The following is a 25,863-nucleotide window of genomic DNA, read 5'->3' as shown; positions in this document are numbered from 1 at the left end:
AATCAACATCAGTTTCTCATAAATCTAATTTCCAATTTCCCACCAGTCTGGACTCTGTGTACAAAGTCTAACACACACTCCCCTCTGGGGATTGCACACCCACGTTCAGAGACCCACCTTGACTTATTCAGCTGGTTTTTCTCGTCAGTGGAAAGAAACAGTGTAATCCAGCAAAGCAACTGTAGGAGGAAGTTATTAGAAATGGGTAGATTTATTGTAATTTCTTTTTTCTATCCTGACTGGGTGTGGAAGGGGAGATAAACATCTACGTAGCAAATGCATAGAACATTTTTTCCATGCTAACTTGCAGCTGCCTGGATTACGTGTGCATTTTTACCATTCTGTGGAAAAATATAGGAAAAGCGTCTAAAAGAAAGTATGATTATATGAAATAATCATTCATGGATGTAACCTAAGAATATTTTATTCATTTTGATGCAGCCAGGAAATAGAAAATAAGATTTTGTATCTGCTAATAAAAACTACCAAACATCATACACATATTGGAGTGAATATAGTTCTTGTAACTAAAATAGTCCTTAAAGAGTTTGCTGTCATTGTGGGGTGCCTGGGTGGTTCAGTGTGTTAAGCAGTTGACTTCAGCTCAGGTCATGTCTCACAGTTCGTGGGTTGGAGCTCTGTTCGGGCTCTGTGCTGACAGTTCGGAGCCTGGAGCCTGCTTCAGATTCTGTGTCTCCTTCTCTCTCTGCCCCACCCCTACTCATGCTCTGTCTCTCTCCGTCTCTCAAAAATGAATAAGCGTTAAAAAAAAAAAAAATTAAAAGATAGAGTTTGCTGTCATTGCAAGGTCAGATTCAGCATAAATCCTCGAGGTCGGGCTTCTTAGATGCGAAGTCACTTTTACGGAGACATTTTAGGTACCATAAGCAGTGTCTGTTATTTCTATATGGTTGAAATCCTTTTCTTACTGTTGTGACAACAGAAGAAAATGTATGACGCTGAAATCTAAGAAATGCCAAGTGTCTCCTTTTAAAGCCGCTATTCCTTTAATATCCTTGCCATCCCATTTCTCAGCTCCTACGGTGTGATGAACGCTTCTCAGACGTTTATGATGAGATGTCATCGTTTAGGTGGACGGGGATAAAGTAAGCTTTCTCTCGCGACTTCTCTACCAGGATGGCTCACCGGGAGTGCTTATGGCATCGTGTAGCATTTAATAGTTCACATGGACTCTAGATCTCGCTACAGAAGATTTTGATAATGACTTTAATGACCATATCAACCTGTAGCTGGAAAACAAAATATATAAAGTGGCTTACCTGCTAAACTTTATCTTTAAAGTAAATAAGATCTTGCTAATGTGGGTGTGTCCTGGGATTTTAAAAAGCCCCCTTGAAAATTAGATTTTGCTCTCTGTATTAATAATGAGGAAGTTTAATACTTTAAAAAGAAAGAAAGAGAGGGGACGTCTGGGTGGCTCATTCGGTGTCTGACTCTTGCTTTCGGCTCAGGTCGTGATCTCAGGGGTCATGGGATTCATCCCTGTGTCGGACCCTATGCTGACAGCGTGGAGCCTGCTTGGGATTCTCTCTCTCCTTCTCTCTCTGCTTTTTCCCCACACTCCCTCTCTCTCTCTCTCTCAAAATGAATACATAAATATTAAAAAAAAAATGAAAATAAAGAAAGAGAAGCAGTGAGAGTAGAGAGAGCTCAGGACAGTAGCTGGGAGCCCTGGGTCTCCACCCTGGCTAGGCCAACATGACAGCAACAAATCACTTCCCTTCTCCGGGCCTCAGTTTCCCCCTCTGTGAGTCTCCTCTAGGATGCACGAGGCCCACGCCAGAGCCCAAGGGCAACACTCATCCTGCACGCGTAGTACGTTCCGGCTGCTCTTCGCACACTCACCCCATCAATACTCCCAAACCCCACGAGGCACGTGCTATTGGAGGAGGACCCTTCATCCCGAGAGGCAGAGCTCTGATTGAAAGTGGGGCCCACTACAGAACCAAGCTGCTGACCACTGCGCCACACTGCTTTTTCGATCTGGGGCTCTGGCTCTCGTTCGAAAGGGAGTGAGACAAGACAGTGTTGGCACGAAAGGTCCGTGAGACACGTTTACAAATCAGGGAGACTCACTCTGTAGCTGTGCATGCACTGATCTGCCTGCCATCAACGGCTGGGTTTGGGCTTTGCCGTCCTATCAGGAGGCTGCGGGGGGGGGGGGGGGGGGGGGGAGCAGACACACTTTCAAGGGAAATGGAGGGGTTCGGTGACCAGACGCCCACCGTCTTATCCTGCACTGTGACGTGTCCAAAACTGGACTTAAAAAGTACAAATCGTGTAGAATGCCCAGAGGGGAGCAGACTTCTACCGGTAGATTCCCGCTTGCAAGATCGACGGGGAAATTGTTCCACAAAACTGAGAACCACTGTACTCATCTACGAAAGAGCTAGTCAGCTTTTCTTTGTCTCCGCGGTGGTGTTCACAATCTTCTACAAGATTTAGGCAAAGTAGATTGTTTTTTGAAAAAAAAAGCAACAGCGCATCCCATATTTTATCACCATTAGTAAGCAAATGGTAACAACTGCAGGTGTGAGCACAGCAGGATGGTTTTCTGCACTCTCCAGTCTGGAGGAGAATTTCAAAACACCCGATGTGATGTCCTTGGGTCACGCCAGCCCGCTCTTCTTAAAGGTACAAAGTCACTCTTTTAGGAACAGCCTACTCAGGATCTATTATTTTTTCACGGACTATCCAGTCGGGATCTAAAACTCAACCTGTTTTCATCCACTCTTGTTTCTTTTCAAAGATTTGCAAATAATGGCGCAGACACTCATTTTTACCCCCCCCCCCATATCTTTTTATTTCGAGCCTTTCATATCTGAAGCTTGGATCATTGCCTTTGTTTGAGCTGCTTACAGATTATTAGGGTAATTGCTTGAAGACTTAAGAATTGCTATACTGGAATAATTGCATTAGTTTCCACTTAGCTGTATCTTTCTCTCAAATAGGCATACTGCTTCTGAACGTGTTTGGAGTACCTGCCCTCCTTTGTCTCACGGTGTGGCTCTCCAAACCACCTAAGTGGTCTGCAAGGAGTGACAAAGGGCCCAGTGACTTTTCCAGAAGGGAATGGACTCCAGACACTGTTCCTGCTCAGTGATTCTAACCTGGCATCATCCTGTCATGATGATAAATTGTATGTACGATTCATAGCCGAAGCAGATGGGAGAGTGCTGGTTATTAAAATCTAAATCTGTTTTCCAAACAAAAAGAGAACTGTTTACTTCTCAATGAAACATAGACCCCTCATAAAGGACATTTTGAATATTCCAATGTTACTCACTGAAGGAAGTACGCAGTAAGGGACACCTAGGCTCTAACAAAATTAAGGTTGGTTCTAAGAGAAGTAAAATAGAAGGGCCTCATTCATTTAGTCACCAGGTTCACTGAATGCCTGCTAGCTTCCAGGAATAGAAAGATTTACCAGAAAATATGTTGTAAAAATAAATAATATTTTTCTTTCCATTAAAATACTCAATTTGCGGGCAAATAAACCTGATGGTGTGTTATTATAGCCTCATCACAGAGAGAGACTGTTTTAAGATGTGCTATACGTCGGCAAAAAAGGAGATGAGATACATTTGGCTTTTAAAACACTTGTAAATCCACTAACCTTCCAGACTATTCAAAAACCCAGATCTCAAGATTTAAGCCCACAGATGGAGCAAAATAATGTAAAGGTAAAATGAACTTCGTTTGTTGGCCCTGGGGTTTTATTCCAGCCACAGGGAAGGAAAATCAAGAGATTTGCAGGTCCGGATTTATTGATTTATTCATTCACTCTTAATTTAGCAACTATCGATTGAGCTCTAGTATGTGACAGTATTGTGGAAACTTCTGGAAACTATCATTAGCACATTATTGACCCCAGAAGTCCTCTTGGTTCCAGATGCATTCGTTGCACCTTTGGTGAAGCTGAAGGGTGTTAGTCAGTGAGATTACCTAGATGATCTCCGAAAGAACATTCATTAAAAAAACACAAATTCTATTTATTACCCCACCACATGCTGGAGACTTCTCATTCATTATCACATATCTCTACAACAATTCCGAGACGTTTCAGGGATCACTTACAACGAACAAACCTGGGTCTTAGGCGGGAAATTCTGTCCGACGCCTCACAGATGAAGTGGCAGGGTGGAACTTGAACTTAGCATTGAGTGACCCGGAAGTGCCATCCCATTTCAGTGTGCCACACTGTCCTCCAGGGAAGGGACACGGCTCTCCATCCAGGCAAGCGTGCAGTCCTGACCTCTAAATACTTACAGAAAAAAAAAAAGTGCATCCTTCCATTTTCATGTCGGTACCGATTTTCTTTTTCTTCAACGAGTTACAGTTCAAGCATTTTATTTTCAGAAAATGTAACTATAAATTCCCATGGGCCAAGAGCTGCCGAAACTTACCAGAGACACCTGGTAATTGAAGAGACAATCTAAGGGGCGTGTGATGTGTCCATTCTTGTGGATTTTCTAAGCCATATTCCTGAATAATGCTATCATCAAAACCCAAACCACTAGATTATATTATCCTCTCTCTCTTAGAGAAAATTCTTCACACAGGTTGAAATTTAGTGCAATTTCCTGAGGTGGGAAGGGATGGTATAAAAGGCTTTCATTAGAAAACTTCACTCCTGCAACAAACCTTTTCCTGAGGGCTTCCTTACACCAGCCCTGTGTCCGAAATTCAGTGTTGAACAGAAATGTATTTGGCCTCTACTCTCATCAAACTTACATTCAGTGAGCACAAGATACAGAGAATAATCGCATACAAGTTACAACTCTAAGTACTTTGAAGGATGAAAAAACATGACGCTTTAAGAGTGGGTCATCATAGGGTTTGACCTAGGCAGGAAATTCTCCTGCAAAACCATAGTCAAAAATGATCCTGCAGAATATAAGCTATCTGTTTTTGTTAGAATTCATATAGGAAGCATTCTTCGTAGAAGTAGGTCAACTAAAATATGTTTCACTACTTGGTTGTGTGTGTTTCTTGTGGGTCGTTTCTTTGTTTGTTTCGTTGGTTGGTTAGTGGTTTTTTGTTTGTTTTTTGTTTTGTTTTGTTTAGTTTTAGCCTTTCATCTGACAAAGACCAACTCTACTCTAATCTAGTACAATCTAATGCTCTCCTGAAAACACACTTTCCAGAAACTCGAGGCTAAATTTGCTGTCAACAGTATTAAGATATGATTCACTTACCTTTGTCACTTTTTTTTGTTCTCTTTGTACTTTAATCGCTCTGTTTTAGATATGCTTTAACATTTAATATGCCGCAAACTTTTTTTGTAAATTGTTAAGTATAACTAAAGAGGACTGGTTAATAAACAGCATCTTTTTAATTGTCAACAGATTGGTTGCAGGATTTAATTTTTTTTTTTTAAATGTTTTTTTTTTTAATGTTTACTCTTTTTTTTTTTTATTTTTTTTTTTTTATTTTTTTTTATGAAATTTATTGACAACTTGGTTTCCATACAACACCCAGTGCTCATCCCAAAAGGTGCCCTCCTCAGTACCCATCACCCACCCTCCCCTCCCTCCCACCCTCCCCTCCCTCCCACCCTCCATCAACCCTCAGTTCTCGGTTTTTAACAGTCTCTTATGCTTTGGCTCTCTCCCACTCTAACCTCTTTTTTTTTTTTTTTTCCTTCCCCTCCCCCATGGGTTCCTGTTAAGTTTCTCAGGATCCACATAAGAGTGAGACCATATGGTATCTGTCTTTCTCTGTATGGCTTATTTCACTTAGCATCACACTCTCCAGTTCCATCCACGTTGCTACAAAAGGCCATATTTCATTTTTTCTCATTGCCATGTAATATTCCATTGTGTATATAAACCACAATTTCTTTATCCATTCATCAGTTGATGGACATTTAGGCTCTTTCCATAATTTGGCTATTGTTGAGAGTGCTGCTATGAACATTGGGGTACAAGTGGCCCTATGCATCAGTGCTCCTGTATCCCTTGGATAAATTCCTAGCAGTGCTATTGCTGGGTCATAGGGTAGGTCTATTTTTAATTTTCTGAGGAACCTCCACACTGCTTTCCAGAGCGGCTGCACCAATTTGCATTCCCACCAACAGTGCAAGAGGGTTCCCGTTTCTCCACATCCTCTCCAGCATCTATAGTCTCCGGATTTGTTCATTTTGGCCACTCTGACTGGCGTGAGGTGATACCTGAGTGTGGTTTTGATTTGTATTTCCCTGATAAGGAGCGACGCTGAACATCTTTTCATGTGTCTGTTGGCCATCCGGATGTCTTCTTTAGAGAAGTGTCTATTCATGTTTTCTGCCCATTTCTTAACTGGGTTATTTGTTTTTCGGGTGTGGAGTTTGGTGAGCTCTTTATAGATTTTGGATACTAGCCCTTTGTCCGATATGTCATTTGCAAATATCTTTTCCCATTCCGTTGGTTGCCTTTTAGTTTTGTTGGTTGTTTCCTTTGCTGTGCAGAAGCTTTTTATCTTCATAAGGTCCCAGTAATTCACTTTTGCTTTTAATTCCCTTGCCTTTGGGGATGTGTCGAGTAAGAGATTGCTACGGCTGAGGTCAGAGAGGTCTTTTCCTGCTTTCTCCTCTAAGGTTTTGATGGTTTCCTGTCTCACATTTAGGTCCTTTATCCATTTTGAGTTTATTTTTGTGAATGGTGTGAGAAAGTGGTCTAGTTTCAACCTTCTGCATGTTGCTGTCCAGTTCTCCCAGCACCATTTGTTAAAGAGGCTGTCTTTTTTCCATTGGATGTTCTTTCCTGCTTTGTCAAAGATGAGTTGGCCATACGTTTGTGGGTCTAGTTCTGGGGTTTCTATTCTATTCCATTGGTCTATGTGTCTGTTTTGGTGCCAATACCATGCTGTCTTGATGATGACAGCTTTGTAGTAGAGGCTAAAGTCTGGGATTGTGATGCCTCCTGCTTTGGTCTTCTTCTTCAAAATTCCTTTGGCTATTCGGGGCCTTTTGTGGTTCCATATGAATTTTAGGATTGCTTGTTCTAGTTTCGAGAAGAATGCTGGTGCAATTTTGATTGGGATTGCATTGAATGTGTAGATAGCTTTGGGTAGTATTGACATTTTGACAATATTTATTTTTCCAATCCATGAGCAGGGAATGTCTTTCCATTTCTTTAAATCTTCTTCAATTTCCTTCAGAAGCTTTCTATAGTTTTCAGGATACAGATCCTTTACATCTTTGGTTAGATTTATTCCTAGGTATTTTATGCTTCTTGGTGCAATTGTGAATGGGATCAGTTTCTTTATTTGTCTTTCTGTTGCTTCATTGTTAGTGTATAAGAATGCAACTGATTTCTGTACATTGATTTTGTATCCTGCAACTTTGCTGAATTCCTGTATCAGTTCTAGCAGACTTTTGGTGGAGTCTATCGGATTTTCCATGTATAATATCATGTCATCTGCAAAAAGCGAAAGCTTGACTTCATCTTTGCCAATTTTGATGCCTTTGATTTCCTTTTGTTGTCTGATTGCTGATGCTAGAACTTCCAGCACTATGTTAAACAGCAGCGGTGAGAGTGGGCATCCTTGTCGTGTTCCTGATCTCAGGGAAAAAGCTTTCAGTTTTTCCCCGTTGAGGATGATGTTAGCTGTGGGCTTTTCATAAATGGCTTTTATGATCTTTAAGTATGTTCCTTCTATCCCGACTTTCTCAAGGGTTTTTATTAAGAAAGGGTGCTGGATTTTGTCGAAGGCCTTTTCTGCATCGATTGACAGGATCATATGGTTCTTCTCTCTTTTTTTGTTAATGTGATGTATCACGTTGATTGATTTGCGAATGTTGAACCAGCCCTGCATCCCAGGAATGAATCCCACTTGATCATGGTGAATAATTCTTTTTATATGCCGTTGAATTCGATTTGCTAGTATCTTATTGAGAATTTTTGCATCCATATTCATCAGGGATATTGGCCTGTAGTTCTCTTTTTTTACTGGGTCTCTGTCTGGTTTAGGAATCAAAGTAATACTGGCTTCATAGAATGAGTCTGGAAGTTTTCCTTCCCTTTCTATTTCTTGGAATAGCTTGAGAAGGATAGGTATTATCTCTGCTTTAAACGTCTGGTAGAACTCCCCTGGGAAGCCATCTGGTCCTGGACTCTTATTTGTTGGGAGATTTTTGATAACCGATTCAATTTCTTCGCTGGTTATGGGTCTGTTCAAGCTTTCTATTTCCTCCTGATTGAGTTTTGGAAGCGTGTGGGTGTTCAGGAATTCGTCCATTTCTTCCAGGTTGTCCAATTTGTTGGCATATAAGTTTTCATAGTATTCCCTGATAATTGTTTGTATCTCTGAGGGATTGCTTGTAATAGTTCCATTTTCATTCATGATTTTATCTATTTGGGTCATCTCCCTTTTCTTTTTGAGAAGCCTGGCTAGAGGTTTGTCAATTTTGTTTATTTTTTCAAAAAACCAACTCTTGGTTTCGTTGATCTGCTCTACAGTTTTTTTAGTTTCTATATTGTTTATTTCTGCTCTGATCTTTATTATTTCTCTTCTTCTGCTGGGCTTAGGCTGCCTTTGCTGTTCTGCTTCTAGTTCCTTTAGGTGTGCTGTTAGATTTTGTATTTGGGATTTTTCTTGTTTCTTGAGATAGGCCTGGATTGCAATGTATTTTCCTCTCAGGACTGCCTTCGCTGCGTCCCAAAGCGTTTGGATTGTTGTATTTTCATTTTCGTTTGTTTCCATATATTTTTTAATTTCTTCTCTAATTGCCTGGTTGACCCACTCATTCGTTAGTAGGGTGTTCTTTAACCTCCATGCTTTTGGAGGTTTTCCAGACTTTTTCCTGTGGTTGATTTCAAGCTTCATGGCATTGTGGTCTGAAAGTAAGCATGGTATAATTTCAATTCTTGTAAACTTATGAAGGGCTGTTTTGTGACCCAGTATATGATCTATCTTGGAGAATGTTCCATGTGCACTCGAGAAGAAAGTATATTCTGTTGCTTTGGGATGCAGAGTTCTAAATATATCTGTCAAGTCCATCTCATCCAATGTCTCATTCAGGGCCCTTGTTTCTTTATTGACCGTGTGTCTAGTTGATCTATCCATTTCTGTAAGTGGTGTATTAAAGTCCCCTGCAATTACCACATTCTTATCCATAAGGTTGCTTATGTTTATGAGTAATTGTTTTATATATTTGGGGGCTCCGGTATTCGGTGCATAGACATTGATAATTGTTAGCTCTTCCTGATGGATAGACCCTGTAACTATTATATAATGTCCTTCTTCATCTCTTGTTACAGCCTTTAATTTAAAGTCTAGTTTGTCTGATATAAGTATGGCTACTCCAGCTTTCTTTTGGCTTCCAGTCGCATGATAAATAGTTCTCCATCCCCTCACTCTCAATCTAAAGGTGTCCTCAGGTCTAAAATGAGTCTCTTGTAGACAGCAAATAGATGGGTCTTGTTTTTTTATCCATTCTGATACCCTATGTCTTTTGGTTGGCGCATTTAATCCATTTACATTCAGTGTTATTATAGAAAGATACGGGTTTAGAGTCATTGTGATGTCTGTATGTTTTATGCTTATAGTGATGTCTCTGGGACTTTGTCTCACAGGGTCCCCCTTAGGATCTCTTGTAGGGCTGGTTTAGTGGTGACAAATTCCTTCAGTTTTTGTTTGTTTGGGAAGACCTTTATCTCTCCTTCTATTCTAAATGACAGACTTGCTGGATAAAGGATTCTTGGCTGCATATTTTTTCTGTCTAGCACCCTGAAAATCTCTTGCCAATTCTTTCTGGCCTGCCAAGTTTCAAAAGAGAGATCAGTCACGAGTCTTATAGGTCTCCCTTTATATGTGAGGGCACGTTTACCCCTTGCTGCTTTCAGAATTTTCTCTTTATCCTTGTATTTTGCCAGTTTCACTATGATATGTCGTGCAGAAGATCGATTCAAGTTACGTCTGAAGGGAGTTCTCTGTGCCTCTTGGATTTCAATGCCTTTTTCCTTCCCCAATTCAGGGAAGTTCTCAGCTATGATTTCTTCAAGTACCCCTTCAGCACCTTTCCCTCTCTCTTCCTCCTCTGGGATACCAATTATGCGTATATTATTTCTTTTTAGTGTATCACTTAATTCTCTAATTTTCCCCTCATACTCCTGGATTTTTTTATCTCTCTTTTTCTCAGCTTCCTCTTTTTCCATAACTTTATCTTCTAGTTCACCTATTCTCTCCTCTGCCTCTTCAAGCCGAGCTGTGGTGGTTTCCATTTTGTTATGCATTTCGTTTAAAGCGTTTTTCAGCTCCTCGTGACTGTTCCTTAGTCCCTTGATCTCTGTAGCAAGAGATTCTCTGCTGTCCTGTATACTGTTTTCAAGCCCAGCGATTAATTTTATGACTATTATTCTAAATTCACTTTCTGTTATATTATTTAAATCCTTTTTGATCAGCTCATTAGCTGTTGTTATTTCCTGGAGATTCTTCTGAGGGGAGTTCTTCCGCTTGGTCATTTTGGATAGTCCCTGGCGTGGTGAGGACCTGCAGGGCACTTCCCCTGTGCTGTGGTGTATACCTGGAGTTGGTGGGCGGGGCCGCAGTCAGACCTGATGTCTGCCCCCAGCCCACCGCTGGGGCCACAGTCAGACTGGTGTGTGCCTTCTCTTCCCCTCTCCTAGGGGCGGGATTCACTGTGGGGTGGTGTGGCTCGTCTGGGCTACTTGCACCCTGCCAGGCTTGTGATGCTGGGGATCTGGCGTATTAGCTGGGGTGGGTAGGCAAGGTGCTTGGGGGCAGGAGGGGCAGGCTTAGATCGCTTCTCCTTAGGTGATCCACTTCAGGAGGGGCCCTGTGGCAGTGGGAGGGAGTCAGATCCGCTGCCGGAGGTTTGGCTCCGCAGAAGCGCAGAGTTGGGTGTTTGCGCGGAGCGAGCAAGTTCCCTGGCAGGAACCGGTTCCCTTTGGGATTTCGGCTGGGGGATGGGCGGGGGAAATGGCGCTGGCAAGCGCCTTTGTTCCCCACCAAACTGAGCTCTGTTGTCAGGGGGCTCAGCAGCTCTCCCTCCCTTTGTCCTCCAGCCTTCCCGCTTTCCGAGCAGAGCTGTTAATTTCTGACCTCCCAGACGCTAAGTCGCGCTTGCTGTCGGAACACAGTCCGCCCGGCCCCTCCGCTTTTGCAAGCCCGACTCGGGGGCTCTGCTTGGCCGGCGAGCCGCCCCTCCGCCCCGGCTCCCTCCCGCCAGTCCGTGGAGCGCGCACCGCCTCACCGCCCTTCCTACCCTCTTCCGTGGGCCTCTCGTCTGCGTTTGGCTCCGGCGACTCTGTTCTGCTAATCCTCTGGCGGTTTTCTGGGTTATTTAGGCAGGTGTAGATGGAATCTAAGTGATCAGCAGGACGTGCGGTGAGCCCAGCGTCCTCCTAAGCCGCCATCTTGCCCTAATCTTTTTTTTTTTTTTTTTTTACTGGAACCCTGGTTGAACCTGAACTAGGCGCTGAAAATTCCTTTGGAGTTTTGAGAAGATGGCAAAGGAGCATCCGTGGGTGAATTTGTAACAAAGCCCAAGGCAGTAAAATCTCTTGGGATCACTCAGACCAAAGGTCTTAAATATCCTTCAGGAGGAAAAAGTCAAAACTTACAACAGTCTTTCACTCTTCAACTTTTTACAACAATGAAATGAAATGCCTGTCCGTTCATTCAACGTCCCACCTCACACCAGATTGGTGGAATCTGATCACAGCAAACTGCCTCACTGTCCATCATCCTCCCAGACTTAGGCAGGGAGAAACAAGGGAAGCCCAGTTCACAGACATCCGGGAAGGTCAGTGGTGACTGGTGTCACGGTCTCCACTGAGAAACCAGCATCAATGTCCACACTTGCCGTACGGGGAAGCCGCAGAGCCAGCGTCAGGGACACACACGCGTTATACACACACACACACACACACACACACACACACGCACGCACGCACACCCCTTAGGCTGCTCACACTTAGAGCAATATCCTCTTAGGAAGTTCTACGGGAGAATTACACAGGTTGGTTGAGAGTTACATCGGTCACATGAACTTCTCGTTCCTGCCCATTTCACTATCTGGCTACTTTTACCCAGGGAATCATTTATTTCACACAGCGAATGACCCTTCTGATTTGTTTCCCACTGGTTTCTTTTTCACTTTTATCGCTTTAGCTTTAGCGATTCTGATGCCCTTATAGAAAGACCTTTTGCTGACTTCGTGAGATATGCTGATTAAAGGAAAAAAAATCCTTTTTCTTACATGACAAAAATGCTTAAAAATATCTGCTGGACTTGGTAGCTACTCTTTTCCAAAATCTCAGTATCCAAATATGCAAAACGGCAGTGGCTTTTCCAATTAAAAACATTAAAGGGGCGCCTGGGTGGCGCAGTCGGTTAAGCGTCCGACTTCAGCCAGGTCATGATCTCGCGGTCTGTGAGTTCGAGCCCCGCGTCAGGCTCTGGGCTGATGGCTCAGAGCCTGGAGCCTGTTTCCGATTCTGTGTCTCCCTCTCTCTCTGCCCCTCCCCCGTTCATGCTCTGTCTCTCTCTGTCCCAAAAATAAATAAACGTTGAAAAAAAAAAAAATTTAAAAACATTAAAGGTATGTCTATAAAGCTTCAATAAGATCAGGAAAGTCTGGGTAGCTGCAACCCATCTAATTCCTTACGTTCTCTTTCTACGTTGTTAAAATTATATTTTGGTTATTGAGTTGGAGCAGAGAATGTGTTCTAGATGAGGCGCCTGGGTGGCTCAGTTGGTTGAGTGTCTGACTTTGGCTCAGGTCACGGTCTCACGGTTCGTGGGTTCAAGCCCCGCTTCGGGCTCTGTGCTGACAGCTCCGAGCCTGGAGCCTGTTTCGGAGTCTGTGTCTCCCTCTCTCTCTGCCCCTTCCCTCTTGCTCTCTCTCTCTCTCTCTCTCTCAAAATAAACAAACATTTAAAAAAATAAAAATAAATTAAAAAAAAGAATGTGTTCCAGTTAATCCAAGGAAGCATGGAAGATACCATGTCAATGAAAGATTCTGACACAGGTCTGATCTGGATATTTACACAGAATCATAACAGAAACATTTTAATTAAGCACATTTTTTTCTCTTCCAACCAGATTTCACAGAGCAGATGGCCATCCTTCTAACTCCATTTCTGTATTGGATGTAAGAGAGGGCTATCTTGAAAAGTGAACTTGTCACAATGATATACCTAGTCACATTGATAACTTACTCCAATAGTCTTTTTTTTGGTGCCATTATTTTATATTGTACGTACCCTTATCTTTGTCATGAAAGCTTACAGCCACAGAGTAAAAATAATTATTGTCCATTTGTTTATGAAACATTAGAAAGATGAACTGAAGCCAGATTATATTCAGATCGGGACCAATTAAGAAGAAGCAATGCCTTCATTGGTCCAACCTTAGTTCAACCTTTTGAAACAAAGAAACCAGTCTACACAGACCCAGGTGTCTGCCCTGGGAGCTGAGTTTCAGCAGGACTGTGCAGCCATTCACTTTTCCAGTACGAATGCACCACAACCACGTACAAATAGGTCATCACACCAGTAAGTCGCCAGAGAAATGCGACATATATGCGTTACCTAAATTTACCTCCTTCTTGTAGGTCATCTGCCTTTTCCCCCCCAAATGTCATTTTTACTTCCAAACATAGCTGCACTCGATAATTAGTTACATATTTTAAAGGACGTAAGAGAAATGGTCACTGGGATTTCAGAGGTTACGATTGCCCCGCCAGCCAACACTCTGGAACACCGATGGTGAACCATCAGTCTTTACATCTAAACCCAGGGCGACTTAAATCAGGTAAAAGGAGGCTTCCAGAGCGTGCCAATCAAGGTTCAGCTCTGATGCTTGAATCACCTCCGTAAAACTGCCCCCAGACAAACATCTCTTCAGGTTTTAACTTCTCTAGGATGGAAGGCATGTGTTGCCTACAATTTTCCTACTCCTGAGTCTCCCTCTGGAAGATCTGTGTTTCTTGTGTTTCAGGAAAGTCGAGCTAACTTGAGCTCTTTTCCTTCCCAGCTACTCAACCTTCCTTAATGTGACTCTAGTGTCACATGGCCTAGCATCATGTCATTGGCAGGTGACTGCATTCGAGAAATGCAGTAAGAGCTCTAGGCGAAGCTTGTACTGGAAGAGGAGTACGGTTGTTCACGCAAAAACGGACCACACGAGCGATAAGAAAAAAATTATAATGCTAGGAAACTGGAGAAAAGTTACACGTGGGGAGAGACCACCACAGCTCCCCTCGGGTAGTTCAAAGCTCCTCATTGTGTGTCTCCAACGTGAGGTGTCTCGCTAGCCAAGCTAAGAAAATGAAAATCCATCCGCGATGAATGAAAAATAATCCATTTGGAGAAGAATGATACCAAGAAGTCAATAAGGAAAATAAACTCAGCTGTGGTGACAAAAACAAAAACAAAACACAGAGGTGGTAGGGAAGAACAAATTGTTGGGTGACAAAATGGTAAGGTGCAGAGCATAGGAAGTGTAGCCACCCTGCACCACACCCCTGTAAGACTTCCTCTTCTCTGAATGGAACCGAATATCAAAGCAATGTCAACACAAGCTCCTTGGTGGTCTCTTGTGACATAGCCTTCCCAGAATGACGCTATTTATGCCTATTTCTCAGATGTTCCCACTTCTAAAACTTTCTCACCTCTTTTGCTTTAAATGCATACTTTGCTGTCAAATCTTTTCCATTATGACGGCATAAATCTTTTTCAAACATTTTAAACTTTTCCTAAATGAGATTTCTAATGGGAGGTGTGAACGGTTCTGATTTGGCAAACCCTCTTTCTAATTCGCTGTTTTCAAATCAACGAAGAACTGGGTCAAACAGCGCCATCACCGAAATTGAAAACTGTTGTATTGCTGCAAAAATCCGAAGAACAAACAGGGTGCGTGGATGTGCGGAAAAGGTGATTTTACGCAAAGGATGTTTTCCAGCTTCCTGCAAGGAGCTAATAAATGCGTGTCTTAGAGTTCACTTAGAGCGACCTAAGAAAAATGTTAAGCTTGGGTTAAGCACCGTGAGTCTTGCTCACCAGTAATATTAAAATAAAATAATCGATATCCTGGGAGTCCCTAGGAGTTAGCTGCTACATAAAATTCACCAAGAGGACATCAGCCCATAAGAGCCTTATGATATAAACACACGGGCAGAGAGCAAGCCTCCATTTTGATTAGAACGCAGGAGGAGTGACAATTGATGCGAATACCAGAGGCTCCCTCTTCTAGCAAGCTAACGAAGATGTTTAAGCACAGCACTACAGAAGGCAGTGAGCGCATTCTCCCCTGTGTGTTACAAGATTGGCCAACTGTGGTCTGGGGAGCAATGATGGACATATCTGAGGGACCGATGTGAAATTACCTACAGTGTTAGCACAAGCAGAGAGAAAAGAGGGATTAAAGAAAAAACCACAACCAACAAGAGGCAGGACAAAAAGAAAGCCCTGTTGGAAGAAAGCAAAGTGGAGAACTGAGGTAATTCTGCAGATTCTTCATACGTAAGAACTGTGTTTGGGTAGGAACAATTCCGGTCATGGGCATTGTGCCTACACATCTCTTAATTTTTTCTTTATGTTGAAAATCTACTGGCTGCCCTGTTTCTTTTGCCACTTGAAAATGGCATTTATGTATTTATTTTTTATATTACCAGACCTTGAATTTTATTTTTTTATTATATATATTTTAAATATAATTTATTGTCAAATTGGCTTACATAAGACACCCAGTGCTCATCCCAACAGGTGCCCTCCTCGATGCCCATCACTCACTTTCCCCTCCCTCCCATCCCCCATCAACTCTCAGGTTGATCTATGTATTTAAGAGTCTCTTATGATTTGCCTCCCTCCCTCTCTGTTTGTAACTATTTTTTTCCCCTTCCCTTCCCCCATGGTCTTAAGTTTCTCAAGATCAACATAGGAGTGAAAACATATGGTATCTGTCTTTCTCTGCCTGACTTATTTCACTTAGCATAATACCCTCCAGTCCCATCCACGTTGCTGCAAATGGCATGGTTTTATTCTTTCTCATTGCCAAGTAGTATTCCATTGTATATATAAACCACATCTTCTTTATCCATTTGTCAGTTGATGGACATTTAGGCTCTTTCCATAATTTGGCTATTGTTGAAAGTGCTGCTATAAACACTGGGGTACAAGTGCCCCTATGCATCAGCACTCCTGTATCCCTTGGGTAAATTCCTAGCAGGGCTATTGCTGGGTCATAGGGTAGATCTATTTTTAAGTTTTTGAGGAACCTCCACACTGTTTTCCAGAGCGGCTGCACCAGTTTGCATTCCCACCAACAGTGCAAGAAGGTTCCCGTTTCTCCACATCCTCACCAGCATTTGTAGTCTCCTGATTTGTTCAGAAAATGGCATTTAAAAGAAGGAATGACAGGGGCGCCTGGGTGGCTCAGTCGGTTAAGTGCCTGACTTCCTCAGGTCATGATCTCTCGGTTGGTGGGTTCGAGCCTGCGTTGGGCTCTGTGCTGACTGCTCAGAGCCTGGGGCCTGCTTCAGATTCTTGTGTCCCTTTCTCTCTGCCCCTCTCCTGCTCACACTCTGTGTCTCTCCCTCTCAAAAATAATAAACATTGAAAAAATAATTTTTAAAGAAGGAATAGAAACTGGCACGTGCAATTTTTGGTGAAAACCTATGGCGGTCTTACAAATGTGAAGTTTTTATGGTGGCGGAGGAACCAAAAGATTGAGCCTTAAAACGAGCTGGGAATCCTTGGGGCTTTTGGAAGTTGGAAGGAAGATATGGACATAAATCTGTGGCTTTATTTAAATAAAAAGTATCGTGGGGGAGAACCCCGACCTTTGCAAAAGTCCCACAGCAAGAGGAGTGGGTCTACTTGGAATGAATGGCTCGGTTAAATTAAGGATGGGCTGACAGAAAATGGCTTTAATTATTCTTTCCTATGCCCCATTCGGCAGGCACTTTGCCAAGTACATTTTCAAAGAGAAAATGCAAACACAAAAATAAGATGCAAATGGCTCTCAAGTGTCCTAGTGTGTCTTACACAAATGTTCTGGGATTTTATTTCGGTTTTTAAATTTGCTACTTGTCCTTAAAAGCCATCACGTTTTTCAAAACCCTCTTAGGGTGGAGCACTTGAAAGTTCTTCAGCTTTCTGCGGGGCTGTCTGCCTATTGCTAAATGCATTTTTTTTTAAATGTTTATGTCTTTACCATCAACTCAAACTCTTAAGTTCAATGTCAAATGGAATGGTAGAACTCTTTCTGCAAGATCAGGGAGAATCAAAATTCAAACATTAACTAAAAGATGTGGTTTCTAAAGGGTTATAAAGAGAAGGTGGGAAGTGTGATATACTCCAGGGTCAAGAGCATCTATTAGGAAATGTGTCACTTTTTATTCTTTGTTCTTTTAAAAAGATAAAACGATTCAAAAGAGACTCTGTATTTGTGGAGTGTGATTATTGCCAGCTGTCTTTGTCTTGGATAATGTGTCAGGGTTTTGTTCCTGTTTACCTAAGTCAAAGAAAACAAGGTTATTGTGAAGGCTGCCCATGGCTGTTTACATAACATACCTCCTGATTCTGGAAACGAGTACTGTTTCCTGCTCAAAACCCAAAAGAAGGAATGGGACACGTGGTATTCTTACACACTAAAATCAGAGCAACAGGTGTGGTCAATAAAGCCTTAGGTTAATGAGAAATATCATTTCCACCTTCCCACTCTTAAACAACATTAGATTATTCTGTGAACTCACCATGTACTTTTGCCTTCTCCTTTTGTCCGAAATACCATCCCCCTTTTCTCTCCTTTCTTCAACTAATGAACACCTACTCATCTTCTAAGTATTCTTAATTCCAGCGCCACTTCTTCCGAAAGATTTTCCCCAACTATGTCAGGCAGAAGAAATCACCCCATCCCCTGCATTTCCATAGCATTTTATAAACACTCATCTTTTAACACATCTTATGTGGTATCATAATTCAATGTTACAAGGGGAATGCCAATGTTAGACTACCAGTGTCCCCTAGCAAAAGCCCTTGACTTATTCACCCTTCTGCCCCTTGTAACTAATGGTACAGAAACTGACATATAGTGGTTGTTTAATGCCTGTTCATAGGATGGATGGATGGATGGATGGATGGATGGATGGATGAGCAAACGAATCCATTACTCTAAATCAATGCTATTGAGGCCACCTGATGTCACAATTATATCAAAATCATAAGATCTTATGGGATTCTTATGCAGGAGGCAAGAATAGACAATCACAGACAAACATGAGCCAACTTAAAGAAATTTCTAAAATCTTTTCGAGTTCTAGCATTCTATGATTTTACGATTTTTAAACATTTAAGTGGTGAGCCATTTCCTGTGTCCCTTTGCCCATGGATGGTGTAGGATATATGAGGTAGTGGAGTTGGTGTTATTATTATTTTCTTTGAGATTTTATTTTTTAAGTAATCTCTACACCCAACGTGGGACTCAATCTCACAACCCCGAGATCAAGAGTCACACGCCCCACTGACTGAGACAGCCGGGCACCCTGCGTTGTGGTATTATTTTAGCATATTTCTCTCTTCACTGCCTTTTTTGAAGGAATCCTAGAAGTCAGTGAAGCAGACATGCTCTCTCTGTGGTCCAGCCCCATACTGGGTCGTTTCCTCTCTGATGCGGAGGCATTGAAGGGCAACAATCCTGGTCTGCTTGCCTCCCCCCCCCCCCCCAGTCATTGTGCCAAATGACTCACAACTGCCTTTACCTGAGGCTCTGGGAGAGTCAACTTTGTGTTGACTTTGGTTGTACTATTAACTACATCCTTTCATATCATCTGGAGCTTTCAAGATGAAGCACTTCATGATGTTTTCTTGCTAAGCAGATTTTGAATTTATATAGGAAAAGATGACAGGGACCAAAATGGCGTCTCTCCAGAGACAGGAAGTTCACTTGGAGGTAAACATGGTAAATTCTGTTAAAAGATGAGGAAGAGGGGAAGATGACCATCAACACATTCATGAGCAAAACAGAAATCTCAGAAGAGCAATGCCCTACGCTGGCCTCGATTAGAGCTTATTAATCCAGAAATTTCTCTACAAGGAGATGGAACTGCACTCTAAGGACGCAAGCTGATTGGTTACAAAGAGAAGCGATTTCCTCCATCAGAGTATCCCTGTGTAAGGGTTATGTTTGCATTCAGATACTTACTTGCTCTACAAAGATTTCTGTTTCCACACGAGCCTCCATACAAGGTTATGCAGCACCTCGAGGATTCTTCACAGACCCGGAGTGAAGATTCCATAAACACCGGGAATGTTTAGGACAGAACCAAGCAGAGACGGTAGTGTCTTCATTTCACACCCCACATGGGCCACACCAGTTGCGGTAAGGATGGCCTTGGCCTGGCACTTACGAACTTTCCCTTAACTAGTGAAGTCAAATCACCAGGATTCAAATATCTACCTTTTGTAACCTGTGCCAACCACTAGGAAGTTTTCATGAGAAATATAACCAAAGCTTCTGCTTTTGGCAAACTGAAATATTGATAAAAATATAAGATTAATGTTAAGATATTTAAATAATGATGAACAAATGAACTGAAATGGTAGATTAATTATACAGTATGGCGTGGGGAGCATATCATCTTTTCTAAAGACACGTGCATTGGGGCGCCTGGGTGGCTCAGTCGGTTAGGTGTCTGACTTCAGCTCAGGTCACGATCTCACAGCCTATGGGTTCAAGCCCCGCATTGGGCTCTCTGCTGACAGCTCGGAGCCTGGAGCCTGCTTTGGATTCTGTGTCTCCCTCTCTCTCTGCCCCTCCCCCACTTGTGCTCTGTCTCTCTCTGTCTCTCAAAAATAAATAAATGTAAAAAAAAAATTTAAAGACACATGCATTTAGCGCAGAGCATGCATGAGGTTGAATTCTGACTCTGACTTTCTATTAGTAAAGAAATGCTCTAAATCCCAGCTCTTTTTATTTTCTAAATGTTCACAAAGTTGTCATGAAAATGAGAAATAAAGTGTTTAGCAGCCAAATCTTAGCTATTTTTATAAGCTATAAAGGACTTCATGGAGGAGACAGAATTTGTGGCCATCTTCAAAGGATGATAGAAGTTGGGTAAATAAAGAGAAGTGGAGAATATACACCATTTGAAGCGTATCGTAAAACAAATTCTCCGAAGCCAACTCTGTTTCTCTTGCTCAGAAGGCAAAGGCTCAAAGATATACTTCAATTGTGCTTAACACATTTAAAGTTCATTTTCCTCCCAAATGAAGCATCACTTGTAATCTATCAGCCAAATACAGTGCAAGAAACCCCTCTCCACTTTCTCAGGTTTAATGGGCTAATTACTCCGGCTGAGTTCTAATCCCAGTTACTCACAGCCTCCACGGGCGACTCTCTGTGCTTCTTCACTCCAGATGTTATGAGGATTAACCAATCAATTTGAAACACCTTGTAAAAACATGTCAGGCTTTCTAATCCCTTTCCGAATTAATTCCTGTTCAATCCACACTTTTACTGCGATGGCTTTTAAGCTCCATGTGTAACGGTAGCGCACCTGACCCAGAAGTCCAAAATTCCTCCAGCCTGCTTGTCTTGCATTATTTTAATATTGCAGAAGCAGCAAAAACGGTGCTTCCAAACTCTACTTAAGCAAGGGACTTCCTGGGGAAAGATTGCTGGGAGGCTCCGCGCAGACCAATTTAGTATCGCCTCTCTTGTATTTAGTCCCACTTAGGAATGTGTTGCCAAAATGTCGAAACCATGCAAAAGCAAGTTAAGATCACAGTGAGGATTGGACTTTGCTGCTTTAGTCATCTCAACTCCCACAAGATCCTGAGGTTCTCGATTTTTTTTTTTTCCCATGAGAGGGACGTGTGAGCAATATTACCGATGTCCTGACCGGACTCCTAGCTATGACACCAGAGAAGGTTGAGCCGACCTCATTGCACAAACAGCCTTCCTCCATCAATCTCATAGACCCCCACGGGCCACACTGCAAGCAATACCATCCCAGTATTTGGCAGAATAAACTGTTCCCAACCGAGGATCATCTGCACACATCTCACGCAAATGATTAAGCTCAAACCAAAGACCCAATCCAACACACTACCAAGTTCAATGGGTCGATCGGGCCAGGCAGAGCACCAAAATGAGTCCCTTTGGCAAATATTTCTTTTCCTACTTGATGTGTCCACTTCTTTTTTTTTTTAACATTTATTTACTTTCGAGACAGAGAGAGACAAAGCATGAATGGGAGAGGGGCAGAGAGAGAGAGGGAGACATAGAATCCGAAACAGGCTCCAGGCTCTGAGCTGTCAGCACAGAGCCCAGCGAGGGGCTCGAACTCACGAGCCATGAGATCATGACCTGAGCCGAAGTTGGACGCTTAACCAACTGAGCCACCCAGGCGCCCCTTGATGTGTCCACTTCTAGTTAACAAGGAACAAGACTTAGTCACACTGGTATCTTTTTTTTTTTTTTTTTAACTTTAGCCACTAATAGGAATGATGTAAGTTGGTCATTTTCTAGAACTCACTTCTCACAGAAAACTTTTCTGTGGTAAGTGTTGTAAAGAAAATCCCCAATTATTGTTTGGGGGGGAAAAAAACCAAATAGATTTGACCTTGAAGTAGTATTGTATAACTATTTCCTGGATGCACAGCATTTCCAAGATACAGCAGAGCAGTGATAACTTGGAATGTAAGCAGAAAGGACCATATTTTACTGATGAAACTACTTTTTCTTACTGTCCCTTAATCGTGCTATGGTGTAGCTAAATATGTTGATGCTGACAATACCTTAGGATCTTTTTTTTTAATGTTTATTTATTTTTAAGAGAGTAGTAGAGACAGAGCGTGAACAGGGGAGGGGCAGAGAGAGAGGGAGACACAGAATCCGAAGCAGGCTCCAGGCTCTGAGCCATCAGCCCAGAGCCCGACGCGGGGCTCGAACTCACAGACGGCGAGATCGTGACCTGAGCCAAAGTCCGATGCTTAACCAACTGAGCCACCCAGGTGCCCCAAGGATCTTATCATTAAAATATATTCACTTCCTACACACCCACTCTAATCTTCAGGAGAACTCATGGAAGCAGCATTGCCAGGGTAATGCCCTATTTACTTACACTGGCACGTAATTAAAAAAAACCCAAAAAACAAAAAACAAACCCTTAATTTACAAAACTTTGTGCAAGGACACCACAGATACAGCCTTCTAGATAAACCAAAGTTCCCAAAGAATTAAAAACAGACATGAATCTGATTTGAGGAAGAAAAAGAAAAATTGTCAAAAGCTTCCGACCAGCAATGCCGCCTCAAAAATGCAGAAGAGTCTCGAAACGGTGACGCTCATCTGGCCGTCCTTTCTCAAGAATAAGCTGTGCCAGCAAAGTTGTTAACAAGGAAACCATCCGCTCGGCCTACGGCCTCTGCCTGCTTGCCTCACGTAACTCAGAACTCTCTTCCCTGAAGCAGAACTTATCTGACATCTCCATTGCTGCAGCCTGGGTCAGAACTCTCCTTTGAAGGGGTTTCAAAGTAAAACAAGATAAGAAGTACCTTTTCAAAAAGAATCCTTCCGAGGGAGTCCTGTGATGTGAAAGTGAAGTGCAAGAACAGAGATGTCTTCTCAAGAGCACTTTCTGGTCCCTTGAATAGATAAGAGGAGTAAACTCACCCAGGGGTGGGGGTGCTGGCGACAGAGAGTGCCACCAGATAAGAAACAGAGGGTGTCTGTTCTCCCTGGAGGGGACCCGTTCGGTGACAACTGCTGTTGCGGACAGGCTGCCCGTCCACCCTGTTAGGCCACCGGGAGTCCAAGAAAGACAGTGAAAGACACACGTGTGGAGTCCCGGAAATCTGTGAGCCACAGCCTGCTGGTAGTGTATGAACTGGGGAGAATGTGGCCCAGCTCTCACGGGGGGGAAAATACTATAGGCCTGCAGTTAACAGTAACTGTTAACTCAAATTTTCCTCTGCCTTTTCCCTCCAAACCACCTCTTTCTTGGAAAAGAAGCAGCAGGTGGTGATAGGCCTGGGTGCCCCGGGAAAGGCTCGGGGGTGCTGGGGAGTGGAATGGCCCCACCTGGGCTGAATCACCTAATGAAACATGTTGAAACAGTCACAAGATGTTTCTTCTGAGATTGACAAGATTAGCACTGGCCTGGCCATTTTCCCCCGGGGCCCTTGCTGAGAATGAGTAACGAATATACGCGGGGAACAGCTCCATCGCTGTGGACGCGTTTTGCATTTGGCCATGGCAGTGCTGTTCTCTATCCGGGCGCCATTGTTTGGGAGACCGAAGGCCAATGGCCCACATGCTCCTGGGCACCCAGAGAACCCTGTCAAGGGTCATCAATCCCTGGAGATGGTCTGGAGGCTGGTCTGAGGACAGGCTTGAATACAGCACTCTCTTGGTGGTATGATTCGGGAAGATGGACGGTCACGTGCTCTCTGACCATCTGAGCTAACCCACAGCCCTTTGCTATTGACCTTGGCCACTAGGTTTAACGATACAGGGCAGTGTTTGCCTTAACTAGATTTACTACAGTCTCTGCATACAACTCATTCTTTTGTGTGTGGAGTTTCCAAGAATTTATTCTCTTCAAAAAAAGCTACCTTAATGTTCCTATTTTGTCTGTATCCCTGATTTACATATTTTAAGCCATTAAGACCTTGATGTCCCTCCCCACTACTTTTTAAAATTAAGTTTCCTTGGGGCGCCTGGGTGGCACAGTCGGTTAAGCATCCGACTTCAGCCAGGTCACGATCTCGCGGTCCGTGAGTTCGAGCCCCGCGTCGGGCTCTGGGCTGATGGCTCAGAGCCTGGAGCCTGTTTCTGATTCTGTGTCTCCCTCTCTCTCTGCCCCTCCCCCGTTCATGCTCTGTCTCTCTCTGTCTCAAAAATAAATAAACGTTTAAAAAAAAAATTTAAATTAAAAAAAAAAATAAAATAAAATTAAGTTTCCTTTAGTTTCTGTTTTCTTTCTTTCTTTATTTTTATCCCTTAAGTAGGAAAACTGGTCATATAAGACTTTGAAATAAATTTGTCACATCGGAACTGGTGAGAATTTTACCATATTCTTTGGAATTTGGTTACTTAGCTGCTGCTTTTTCTTCTTCTTTTTCTTCTTCTTCTTCTTTTTCCTTTTCTCCTTTTACTGAATCAATAAATGAATTTTTAATTACAGAGTTAAGTGTGGGGCTTCGTGGTGTGTAATTTTAATTCTCTGAAAGTCAGCCTGAACCCACCACTGGTCTTACCCCATGGCAACTGTCAGCGTCGGACTATTTATTTCTTCTACAGTTATTTAAAAGAAATTCTGTAAATTACCATAAATTCTGTAAATATTTCTATAAAAGGTTGAGTCATACTATTAAGACATATATTTAAGAGGTGCCTGGGTGGCTCAGTCGGTTAAGCGTCTAACTTTGCCTCAGGTCATGATCTCACAGTTTCTGGGCTCAATCCCTGCATCGGGCTCTGTGCTGACCACTCAGAGCCTGGAGCCTGCTTTGGATTCTGTGCCTCCCTCTCTCTGTCTGCCCCTCTCCTGCTAGTTCTCTTTCTCTCTCTCTCAAAAACAAAAACACTTTTAAAAACATGTACTTAAATTGTCAGAAAATGCCAAAGCATATAATACAGGACATTAATTGTAAAGTTAAGGAAATTGATGTAATAGAAATAGTAAAAACTTTGAAGATGAATTCTTGGAAACTTTGAAGATGATACCCTGGCCAAGTCACTGATCCTCTCTGAGAATGATATTCTATATCATAAACAGAGTAGGGTTTTGAAGACAAAATAGGTAGAGGCTGAATCTATGCAGCTGAAATAAAAGAGAACGTTAAAAACTTAATTTATCTTATATATTAGCAAAACTTTCTGAAAAATCAGTAGTTTCAGTAAAAACCAATCTGACCTTCAACTGTCATTCAGTACAAAATATATCATTCATTTATGTCAGTTGCTTTTTCACTAGGATATTAGCATCGACTGTTTCTAAACAGAGCCAAGAGCTCGGAAATAAATCAGAACACGTGTAGCCCCCAGAAGTGCCATCATAAAGTTAGGGGCCTTAAACTCGCTCTCTCAGTCCTAAAGGAATTCCTTAAAATATTTATGGAAAATATGGCCACAATTTATATATTAGAAGCTACTATAGATACATAAAAAAGATTAGAGGGAGCAACTATAGATTAGTCATGCAAGAAGAAAAACAAGTCGCTAAAAATATATAGGAAAAAGTTTCAATTTCGAGAGCAATCAGAGAACTCCAAATTGAAATAAAAGACATATTATTTTAATTGTTAAACAAGCCAATATTTACTTTTAATGATCGTATTGAGTATTTACCGGAGTCAGGGAGCAAGGTGCAGTTGGCTCTCTCCTGTACCAATGATGGACATATAAAGCCGCACAGCCATTCCGAAAAGTAATGTGGGAAATATTTGTTAAGTTCCTTAAAAAGTGTTGTCCTCTTTAACAAGGTAACTCCCTTTCTAGCATACTATTTTAAAGAAACAATTCAAATGATGGGCAAAATTTATGTACAAAGATGATTCTTCCAGCCCTATTCATAATAGCTAAAAAAAAAAATAGGTTGAGATATATGCAAATTAAAATACAGCTATCATTGAAAACTATGCCTGCAATTCTAATGAAAAGAAGTTCTAAAAAAATTATTAATATCCTGGGAAGATGCTCGTAGAACAATCTTAAGAGAAGAATGAATGATGCAAAATATTACATGCAGCTTTATCCCAATCATGTAACATGGTATAATATAGATGACAACATTATACGTGTAAATAATGCCTGCATATTTACATATAAACACACAAAATGTATCTGCATGTTTATGAGTAAATATATAAAGAAACTAATTTCAAG

At 42.1% G+C, this 25,863-nt stretch overlaps 1 long non-coding RNA gene and 1 other non-coding gene across 3 annotated transcripts in view; one reads left to right on the top strand and one right to left on the bottom strand.

Moving 5' to 3' along the window:
- Positions 1 to 660: 660 nt before the first annotated feature.
- LOC125160995 (uncharacterized) overlaps positions 661 to 25,863 on the bottom strand; it is a 170,857-nt gene continuing 145,654 nt past the window's right edge. For both annotated transcript variants that reach the window (XR_007150432.1, XR_007150430.1), the window contains exons 4-5: positions 4,110 to 4,285; positions 661 to 1,250 (exon numbers count right to left, since the gene is read on the bottom strand). This is a non-coding gene — a long non-coding RNA (uncharacterized LOC125160995). The remainder of the gene's footprint in view (positions 1,251 to 4,109; positions 4,286 to 25,863) is intronic.
- On the top strand, positions 12,707 to 12,791 carry TRNAQ-UUG (transfer RNA glutamine (anticodon UUG)). Its single transcript has one exon. It is a non-coding gene; the product is annotated as a tRNA-Gln (tRNA).

Source organism: Prionailurus viverrinus, chromosome A1 (assembly GCF_022837055.1).
Source record: "Prionailurus viverrinus isolate Anna chromosome A1, UM_Priviv_1.0, whole genome shotgun sequence".
NCBI classification, from domain to species: domain Eukaryota; kingdom Metazoa; phylum Chordata; class Mammalia; order Carnivora; family Felidae; genus Prionailurus; species Prionailurus viverrinus.
This window is presented reverse-complemented; position numbering and strand designations above follow the sequence as displayed.